Consider the following 8,253-nt stretch of genomic DNA (forward strand, 5'->3'; position numbering starts at 1 on the left):
TAGGTGTTCATGCTGCTGAGCTAAATACCCAGCTATGAAAGTGTTTTCTGTATACTATGTATGATGTCACCATTGTTTCTCAGAAAATGTTGAATATTGTGGAATTTTTCTATATTGTATGTATATAATTTTAAAGCAAGCAAAAGGTGTCATATGCAGTCACTTTTCATTTTCACATTGTCTGTGGGGTGTCTCCGTCAGGGTTTCTCTATATCAGACAGCTCTGTAACTTAGGCTAGGCCCAAACTCAAGGAAGTTCTCCTGCACCAGCCTTCCAAGGTATATTTTTTATATCTGAATGGAGAGTGATCACTTGGTGACACTGAGCTATAATTTGAAACATGTACCTGGTTTCATTGTTTATACATTTTTTACATACAGCAGTTTTCCATGATCATTTGAGTTATTATTTATGTATCATATTTGATGTTATTTACGTTTTGTTTTATGAAACAAAATTTAAATATCAAAATGCTCCCGTCCAAGTACTAACCAGGCCCGACCCTGCTTAGCTTCTGAGATCAGACGAGATCGGGCGCTTGCTGCTTAAGTATATTAAGAACAAAGGACTTAGTGGCCTAAATGAGATTTGAAGAAATATCACTATTAGTACATCAAAGTGATTCATGAGTTATTTGTCTGCCTCTGTGCTTTATGGATGCTGGTCCTGCAGGCTCTCACTATGAGCTCTGCTTTAGAGACAGTGCACAGGGACTCTTGCAGTGACTCAGCATAAGAATCAGTACTCCTATTTGGCTGTTACATTAGCTGTGAGTTGCAATATAGCATCAAATTTGCTGTCTCAAAAAATGTGTATATACAAAAATTAATCCCCAAGATGTGAAGTTAAGATTTGAAGAAATCAGTTGCCATTCAGCTGTTTTGTTTGTTTTTATTTGTGTAGTTTAGTTTTGTTTTATTGATACAAGTTTTCTCTATGTATATGAGCTAGATTTGAACCCTTTATGGAGCACAAAATTGCCCTAACCTCAAAGCAGCACTCCTGTCTCAGCCTCTTGACTGCTGGGATTATAGATATGAGTGTTTTTACCCTAGAAAATATTGAGGCTTGTAACTTAGCTGTGTTGTAGGTTGGCATAATAGATGCCATCTTGAGCTTTGCATTTAACTAGTGCCCTGTATTTCACTCAGAAAAATGGAAAATCACTCAGGGTAGAAGTCCCAGGAGAAAAGAAAAATGAGCTGTATCCAAAGAAAAAAATTAACCTGCTCAACAAAAGAAGCAGAATACAGTTGTCATCCAAAAATTATTGTAAGATCCTAGATAAATGATTTCCAACAGGATCATTTTGTGATTCTATCTTTTAAAACATCTGTAACTTTCCAGTTCAGAGCCTTTTATTTAGATCCTGAAATGGGGGTGGGGGTTCTGTATAAAAGTGGTGCTGAGAGCAGCTAATGAAATCGCACATTTCTCAATTGGGTTGCTTGGCTTCCTATATTTTTGTTCACAAACTCACCTCAAGCTGCAGAAACCTTACTGACACAAGCAAACCTCAGGATTAAATGACAGTGACCGTGAAATGAAAGAATAGTAGTGAAAAGGAGAGGAGAAAAAAGACAAATGCCATGTGCTATAATGCCCACCTCTTTTCCCCAGCAATGAAGAAGCTGAAACAGGAGAATGGCCATGTATTCAACGAGAGCCAAACCTACATAGTGAGTGCAAGGCTGGCCAGAACTCCAAAGTGAGACTATATCTTTAAATCAAAAAACTAAAATGAAAAAAAAAGCAACCAAGTAGACAGAAAGACTATTGAAAACAAACAATAATAGAGATGAATGAAATGTGAGTTATGTAAAATGGGAATTATTGAATGATGTTGCCGAGGAAAGAAGGCCATGTAGTGGCATCCAGGAGGCAGTGACAAACAGACTTAGGAATGGCACCTATTGTGCTACAGGACAACAGTGAACTCCTTCCTCCAATACATTTGAAGTTCACTAGAATGAGGACTTCTAAAAGCTCATGGAAATGTTAAACTCAGGGCAAACAAGCAGCTTGAAATTCAGGCTTTGGAACAATGCCTTTAGCAGACATTTCATATTTAAATTGAGATAAAAGAAATATAATCCGGCCATGTTTGATATCAAATACATCAAGTTTAATGGCTCACAACATTGAGAAATGAAGTCATAAACCAAAAGAATTTCAAAAATTTTCTTAGAAAAAAAGAGAGAAGAATAGCCCTCAATTTTCAGGAGTGGTCTTCGTTTTTTGGCCACAGACCTATTGTCAGGGGTCATTTATACAGGAAAGTCACAGTGTGGGTACAGTGTGGGTCTCAAACTACAATCAACCTATAAGCTTATAGCTGCTTAACTAATATTATTCAACAGGGGAACAAGGCAGCCAGAAAGGGTATGTGGAAAGAGTCAAGGCATTTTGTGAGAACAATAGTCCAGTTGTTCTGGTCATTGAGTATGGTAAGTGATGCCCATCTGAACTTCCTGGAGGAGGTGGTGGTAACTGTAGTACATTTCAAGCTGTTGTTTTTCTCTTCAGGACCATGTAGACCTGATCACTGCATCTTCACCTTCAGGTCTGGCTTTCTTCAGCTGTGCCTGTAGCAGTGATTGTTGTATTTAGTTTTTTGCATTGACTCTTTGAGGTTGCATTTCCTCTCTGATTGTATATCAATTTCTGTCTACATTGACATCCTTTGCTAAAATCCCAATACTATTTGAATGACTTTTCAGTATATGTGACTTTTGAGTGAATGTGGTGCTTGGAGGGGACACTGATGTCATGCACGGAGCTGATGGAAATTTTATTTAGGGCCCTGGGAAAGAAAGAAGAAGTTGTAATCAAGGAAAAAAGAGGAAGTGGCCATATGAGTAAACATCCCTGAGTTTGCCTTCTTCCACCTTGAACTACCACCATGAGGTTCTGTAATTGTTTCTAGGGCAAAACTCTTTCAAGTACATCCTTCAGTTTCAAGGAAGAAATCAAAACAACGAATTTTTGCCACTTGTCTTCCTCTATGGCTGGTAGTAAACCATTCATAAGAAATACTGTTAGTCATTTCTTTAATGCATTGTAGATACCATAACCAAAATTACATATCATTTCACATTCAGAAAACAAAAGTAGCAGTTAAAGTCAGGGATAAAGCCCTTCAGTGCAAGCATCCCTGGAAAGGTGAGATCAACATTGTAGAATACAAACTACTACTGATTTATCTGACTTCAGCAAAGAGAAAAATTTATAATGATATTGCTATAGAGTCATGAATCTCCCAGTCTAACATGTCTGGTATGAGTTTGTGTTCTCTAAAATAAAAGAGTGAATTTTACGAACAACAGAAATTAAGAGCACAATATACTTATTGAGAGAAAGAAAGCTATCTGAGAGAGAGAAGGGGTCCTGAGCTGGGTGCCAAACACTGTCTTTCTAGGCAACTTTATAGAGTAAAATCATGTGGTGAGGTGAATTTAAGGTGGGGAAAAATTGGAACTCACAATGCAGATGGGCATAAGATGGGACAGAGCTATGGCAGCCAATAAGATTATAAGTTCATGTAAAGTTGATTAAATTGGGAACAAAGGGGGAAGAGAGTCTCATAGAAAGCAGGCATTCTTAAGCAGCTGTGACTTTTCCCTTAGGGTTTTGGGAAGGTGACTCCTGAGTTCTTCAGGATGATAGGAACTATTTAAAATGTCAGCCCTTAGGATAAGGATACTTTTCTTTCAATGGTGACTCTTGACCTCCTCAGAGTGCTATGGGACTATTTATAATATCAATCTTTAGGGTATGGATGAATTTGCTTATCATTTGTCTTGAGACTTGGCCCATAGCATGAGGTATCAGTCTTCCCCATACTTGCAGGTTATCTCATCTCCTGCATGGACTCCTTGGAGGACCTAGCCCTGCCTTATGTCAATACTATTTAAATAACTCAGGTGCCTGTAACAGTACTGTTTGGATAATTGATTACAGATGTCTTGTGCTCTGGGTGAATGATCTGGGGATTACAGTGTGCAATGTATATACCAGTGTTGCCCCCTGATTGACATGTTTTGAAATTTAATTTTAGTTGATGTGTTCTTTTTTCCTTGAAATAAAATGGATTTGAAAATTAAAAGCCTGAGATAAAACTCTTCAGTACAAACACTCCTCCTGTCAAGCTGAGATCACCACTGTAGAAGAATGGCAGCTCCAGAAGTATCTGCACTATAGTCTATCATTTGAGATCCTCTCTTGCAGGGAAGGGTTTCTTTCCCTGTTGATTCTTGGCTCAGAACGAGGGCAGTAGAGCAGGAGTCAATCAGTGATGAAGGGGCAGGCTATATGAACTGTCCAATTTTCAGGCCATTGCTGGCTGTGACTTTTGTCTCTTCCAGTGTCTCAGCATGATTTACCTTTTCTGAGTATGATACTGGTAGCAAAACGCTTGCTGCATCTCACTTAGAACTTTTGATGTCCTGTGGCCTGATTAGCAAAGAATTTGAGAGATCCCAGAGCCATGGAATGGTGAGGTTGTGGATGGGAGCCCAGAGATAGGGTGGGTTGGGTGAAACCAATTACAAGTATTTAAGGATTGTTGTGGTGTTTGGAGCCTCAGGTATTTAGTTAGCTTCATCTCCTGAGGTCCTCCAGCATTGGCCATGGGTCATTCCTTGTCCCTTTTGCCTCTTGCTGTTGGAAAGGGTGGGTTGGGGTCCCCAGAACCGTGGCTTCACTATGACAGCAACTGACTCAAGTATCATCTTTGAAATTCACTGCTGGCCTGGTAACTGTACCATCTTAGGCATTGGAAGGAGCTTGAGAAGACCCTGACTATGATGCTTTTTGTAGCTTGTAGAGCAGTAATGAGCTAGGTCTCTGCTCTCTTTCCTCAGAGCAGCAGATCTGGAATGTCCAAAGTTTATTAATGTCTGTAATGCAGGGCCTCATAGCCACAATGGCTCAACTTAAACTTGGGCTTTTTTGTACTTATAGTGATCTCCTCAATTTATAGTATATTCTCATGTTTCCATCCTCATGACAGGTAGTGGCAAAGGTCCTGAGAATTCAGAGATGTGTAGTAGTGTGCCTCAATGGAAAAAGGCTTCCCAAACAACTCATGAACTCCTGTGTATTATAAAGATCAGTGCAAAATAATTTCTGAACATACTTAATTATTTAGGTGGCACCCTTGCTTACAGACTAGGTTTGTGAGAACAGCCATAGAGTTTTGAAGTCTGAGAAAAATGAAGCAAATATGAAAGTGTTATCAAGAATGGGGTAAAAATTTGTGAAGGACAAATTCCAGAAAGGGCTACCTGTTAAATTCTCATCGAAAAATGCTGAAATTTAGGCATTTGCATGGATATATACACGTGATATCCTTCTGAATGGAAAGGAATAGGTGTGTCATCCCTGAATTAAGAGCTGATTTAGTGACTTGGTTGTTCATAGACTGCTTAAATATGGAAATGCTCTGCAATGGAATTTACTAAGTGGTGTAAAGGAGAAGCTCTAAACAGAAATTTTGCAGTGATATCAATAGTTAGGCATGAAGGGTTTTCTACTGAGGATGGAACAGAGGAGTGTGGAAAGGATGTGCAAGTGACTGACAGGATTCAGGAAGCCTATAGCAGGACATACAATAGAGAAGGTCTTCAGTGAAATTCAGGTAGTTCTTAGAGTAAGCATGAAGTTAAAGTTGGGTTCTGATTGCTTCATTGAGGTGATCAAAACTAGCTCTGGCAACAATCAGTATTTCACATCCCTGTTAACCCATGAATTTTGTGTTCCATACTTAAGATCTAATTTGGATTATCTCTAATTATGCCCCAGTGTTATGCAGGTAAAATTTGGATTCTTTTTGTACCAAGGATCAAACTCATGACCTATGCTTTCCAGGCAGGCGTTCATGCCACTGAGCTAAATACCCAACTATGAAAGTGTTTTCTTTGTTGTATGGAAGAGATCCACATTGTATCTCAGAAAGTGTTGGATATTGTTGGAATTTTTCCATATTGTATGGCTATAATTTTTAAAAAACAAACCAAAGTTGTCTTATGCATTCTCTCTTCAAGTTTCACTTTGTCTCTGGGGTGTCTCAGTCAGGGTTTCTCTATTTTAGACAGCTCTGTAACTTAGGATAACCCCCAATTCAAGGAAGAAATCCTTCACCGGCCTCCCAAGATATATTCCTTATATCTGAATTGAAAGTGATTGCTTGGTGACAGTGAGCTATAAATTACAGCTTGGGCCTGGTTCCATGTTATATACTTATTTTTTAAAAACAGCATTTTCCACTAACATTTGAGGTATTATTTGTGTACCATATTGAATGTTATTTATGTTTTGTTCTATGAAACGAAATTCATGTTTCAAAATGCTGCTGAAGTATATTAAGAACAAAGTACTTACTAACCTAAATGAGATTTGAAGAGACATTATCTGTAGCCTTTCAAAGTGCTTGATAAGATTTGTTTTTCTTTTTTTAAATTTTGAAAGTGATAAAATACAACAGAACAAGGCAGAATAAGGCCAACTAAGATCATATAGTGAAATTGGTACACAATTTCACAACAGATTACTGGGATAACAGTAATAGGTATTACAGTATATTTTATTATCTCTATAATAGTTGATCTTTCAAACATGTATATCAAAATGAGATGAAATACAGAGTAGTACTTATCAAAACAGAAAATTGAATAGAGCAATACAATTAATCAAAATAGAGCAAAACAGTAATAAACATATTTGCCTTCAAAGAGATAGTAGAAGGAAGTCCCCTGTATTTGTTATGGTCTGCTTCCCAGGAGACACTCAGATTTCTGGTTCCCATTTGCTAAATTGGGAAGTGGAATGTTTGATTCTAGGCCTTGCATCGGTAGGTTCACTATTGCTTATTAGGGAGACAGGCTGGTTGTTTGGTTTCACAGCGTCCTAAGTTCCCACATGGCGCGGACCTCAGGAGCTGCTGCTGGTTCTCCCCCTGGAAGTGCCGCATTCTGCCAGACCGTCACCGCTTATCATGGAGAAGTGGTGCTTGCTTGCCTTCCAAGTGTCCTAAATTCCAGCATGGCATGGATCTCAGGAGCTGCTGCTGGTTTGCCCCCTGGGAAGGCCACAGTCTGCCACATCATCACCACTTACCAGGGAAGGGAGGTGCTTGTTTGGCTTCCCATTTGATTGATAGGATATTTATCTGCTTATGTGCTTTGTGGATGCTGGTCCAATAGGCTTTTCACTGTGAGCTCTGCTTTAGAGACAGTATACAGGGAACATTGCAGTGACTGAGCACAAGCAGATGACATGATACTCTACATAGAAGACCCCCTAAACTCCATTGAAAGACTCTTAGATACAATAAATAAATTCAGTAATGTGGCTGGATACAAAATCAATGCTCAGAAATCAATAGCATTCCTATACATGAACAACAAAATCACAGAGAGGGAAATAAGAGAAACTACACTCTTCACATTAGGAAGCGAAAAAATGGAATATTTAGGAATTACTCTTACAAAAGAAGTGAAAGATTTATACAGTGAAAATTATAATACACTGAAAAAAGAAATTGAAGATGATCTCAGAAAATGGAAAGGTATCCCTTGCTCATGGATAGGAAGAACAAACATTGTGAAAATGGCCATCCTCCCAAAACTGTTATACAGATTCAATGCAATCCCAATAAAAATACCATCAACATACCTTATAGATCTAGAGAAATCACTCCTAAATTTCTTTTGGAATCAGAAGAGACCTAGAATAGCAAAGGCAATTCTAATCAGCAAAGAGCAGGAGGCATCACAATTCCTGATTTGAAGTTATACTACAAAGCAACAGTAGTAAAATCAACATGGTATTGGAATCAAAACAGAGCTGAAGATCAATGGAATAGATTAGAAGATACAACCACAACTACAAACACACTCAACCACCTTATCTTTGATAAAGGAGCAAATCAGGTTCACTGGAATAACGACAGTCTCTTTAATAAATGGTGCTAGAAAAACTGGCTCTCCATTTGCCAAAAACTAAAGCTAGACCCATGTCTATCACCATGTACTAAATTAAAATCTAAATGGGTCAAAGATCTGAATATTAAAACAGAAACACTAATTCTATTGGAAGACAAATTGGGTAGAAACCTTGAAGACATAAAAGTAGGTAGAGAATTCATGAACAGGAATCAAACCGCATGGGAAATACTTCCCAGAATCAATAGCTGGGACCACTTCTTATTAAAAAGTTTCTGCATGTCAAAAGAAATCTCCAGCATGGTAAAA

Source organism: Cavia porcellus, unplaced genomic scaffold (genome assembly GCF_034190915.1).
Source record: "Cavia porcellus strain 051 isolate PalLab524CR breed Dunkin Hartley unplaced genomic scaffold, mCavPor4.1 scaffold_34, whole genome shotgun sequence".
In the NCBI taxonomy this organism is placed as follows: domain Eukaryota; kingdom Metazoa; phylum Chordata; class Mammalia; order Rodentia; family Caviidae; genus Cavia; species Cavia porcellus.